Raw genomic sequence first — 3,408 nt, forward strand, 5'->3', positions numbered from 1 at the left:
ATTGTGATGACAAGGGCATGGAGCATTGTGAGGAGAAGACCATGGAACATTCTGATGACATGCGTCATGGAGCTTTGTGATGACAAGGGCATGGAGCATTGTGATTACATGGATCTTGGAGCATTGTGATGACAAGGGTCATGGAGCCTTGTGATGACAAGGCCGTGGAATATTATGATGGCAGGTGTCATGGAGCATTGTTACGACAGAGGTAACGGAGCATTGTGATGAGAAGGGCATTGAGCATTGATCTGAAATGTTTCATGGATTACTGTGATGAGAGTGGGCATGGCGGTTTGTCATGACAAGGACACGGTACACTGTGATACATGGGTCATGGAGGATTGTAATGACAAGCTCATGGAGCATTGTGATGAGAATGGCATCGAGCATTGTGATGACAAGTGTCATGGAGCTTTGTGATGATAAGGACATGGAGCAGTGTGATGAGAGGGTTCATGGAGCATTGTGATGACAATGACATGGAGCATTGTGATGCCAAGGGTCATGGAGCTTTGTGATGACAAATGTCATGGAGCATGTTGATGACAAGTGTGTGGTGCATTGTGATGAGAAGGGCAGGGAGCATTTTGAGGACAGGGTCATGCAGCAATTTGATGAAAAGTGTAATGGAACATTTTGATGCCAGGAGTTATAGAACATTGTGATGCCAGTGGTCATGGAGCTTTGGGATGAAAAGGGTCATGGAGCATTTTGATGACAAGGGTTATGGAACATTGTGATGTCAGGGATCATGGAACATTGTGCTGATAAGGGGATGTAGCATTGTGATGACAGGGGTCATGGAACATTGTGATAACAGGGGTGAGGGAGGATTGTGATGACTAGTGATGGAACATTGTGATATCTCATGTGAGAGAGTATTTGGATGAGAAGTGCATGGAGCATTGTGATTACAAGGTTTATGGAGCATAGCAATGACAAGGTTGTGGATCATTGTGGTGAAAAGCGCATGGCACAATTTGATGACAAGGGTCATGGAGCATTGTTCTGACAAAGGCATGGAGCATTGTGATGACAAGGGTCACGGAGCATTGTGATGAAAAGTTCATGGAGCATTGTGGTTACAAAGATCACAGAGCCTTGTGATGACGCGGGCATGGATTGTTGTGATGACAAACGTTATGAAGCATTGTGATGACTGTAGTCACGGAGCATTGTGATGACAGGGGTCATGGAGCATTGTGATGACAATGGCATGGAGCATTGTGATGCCAAGTGTCATGGAGGATTCTGATGACAAAGGTAATGGAGCATTGTGGTGACAATGGTTTGGAGCATTGTGATGACAAGGATCAGGGAGCATTGTGCTGACAAGTTCATGGAGCATTGTGATGACAAGGGCATGGATCATTGTGATGACAAGGGTCATGGAGCATTGGGCTAAAAATGTGCATGGAGTATTGTGATGACAGGGGTCATGGAGCATTGTGATGACAAGGGAATGGAGCATGTTGATGACAAGGTCTTGGAGCATTGTGATGAGATGACCATGGAGACTTGTGATGACAAGTCTAATGGAGCATTCTTATGAAAAGGGGCATGGAGCATTGTGATTACGGGGGTCTTGAAGCATTGTGATGACAAGGGCATGGAGCATTGTGATGCAAACTTCCATTGAGGATTCTGATCACAAAGGTAATGGAGCATTGTGATGACAATGGCTTGGAGCATTGTGATGACAAGTGTCAGGGAGCATTGTGCTGACAAGTGCATGGAGAATTGTGATGACAAGGGTCATGGAGCATTCTGATGACAAGCTTGTGGAGTATTTTGATTACAATGGCATGGAGCATTGGGATGAAAAGGGCATGGGGCTTTGTGATGAAAAAGGCATGGAGCCTTTTCGTGACAGGATTCAAGGAGCATTCTGACGACAAGTGTCAGGGAGCATTGTGATGACAAGTGTATTGAGAATTGTGATGAAAAAGGTCATGGAGCATTGTGATGAAAAGGGCATGGATTATTGTGATGACAGGCATCATGGAGCGTTGTGAGGACAAGTGTTATGGAACATTGTGATCACAAGGGTTTGGAGCATTGTGATGACAGAGGTCATGGATCATTTTGATTTCAAGGAGCATGGAGCATTGTGATGACAAGGGCATGAAGCAATGTGATCCCAAAGTTCATGGAGGATTGTGATGACAATGGAAATGGAGTAATGTGATGACAAGTGCATAGAGCATTGTAATGACAAGGTCATGTAGCATTTTGCTGACAAAGGAATGGAGCATTGTGATGACAGGTGTCATGGAGCACTGTGATGACAAGCGTCATGGAGCATTGTGAATACATGGGTCATGGAACATTGGGATAACATGGGCATGGATCATTGTGATGACAAGGGTCATGGAGCATTGGGCTGAAAATGTTCATGGAGTATTGTGATGACAGGGGTCATGGAGCATTGTGATTACAGGGGTCTTGGAGCATTGTGATGACAAGAGTCCCGGATCATTGTGTTGTCAGGTGTCATGGAGTGTTGTGATGACAGTGGTCATGGAGCATTGTGATGATATTGGTCATGGAGCATTGTGATGAGAAGTTCATAGAGAATTGGGCTGAAAATGTTCATGGAGTATTGTGATGACAGGGGTCATGGAGCATTGTGATAAGGGAATGGAGCATGGTGATGATAAGGTCTTGGAGCATTGTGAGGAGATGACCATGGAGACTTGTGATGACAAATCTAATGGAGCATTCTGATGAAAAAGGGAATGGAACATTGTGATTACTGGAGTCTTCGAGCATTGTGATGACAAGGGCATGGAGCATTGTGAGGAGAAGACCATGGAATATTCTGATGACATGCGTCATGGAGCTTTGTGATGACAAGGGCATGGAGCATTGTGATTACATGGATTTTGGAGCATTGTGATGACAAGGGTCATGGAGCCTTGTGATGACAAGGCCGTGGAATATTATGATGGCAGGTGTCATGGAGCATTGTTACGAAAGCGGTAACGGAGCATTGTGATGAGAATGGCATCGAGCATTGTGATGACAAGTGTCATGGAGCTTTGTGATGACAAGGACATGGAGCAATGTGATGAGAGGGTTCATGGAGCATTGTGATGACAATGACATGGAGCATTGTGATGCCAAGGGTCATGGAGCTTTGTGATGACAAAGGTCATGGAGCATTTTGATGACAAGTGTGTGGTGCATTGTGATGAGAAGGGCAGGGAGCATTTTGAGGACAGGGTCATGCAGCAATTTGATGAAAAGTGTAATGGAACATTTTGATGCCATGGGTTATAGAACATTGTGATGCCAGTGGTCATGGAGCTTTGGGATGAAAAGGGTCATGGAGCATTTTGATGACAAGGGTTATGGAACATTGTGATGTCAGGGATCATGGAACATTGTGCTGATAAGGGGATG

The sequence above is a fragment of the Mesoplodon densirostris genome, unplaced genomic scaffold, assembly GCF_025265405.1.
Source record: "Mesoplodon densirostris isolate mMesDen1 unplaced genomic scaffold, mMesDen1 primary haplotype scaffold_37, whole genome shotgun sequence".
NCBI classification, from domain to species: domain Eukaryota; kingdom Metazoa; phylum Chordata; class Mammalia; order Artiodactyla; family Ziphiidae; genus Mesoplodon; species Mesoplodon densirostris.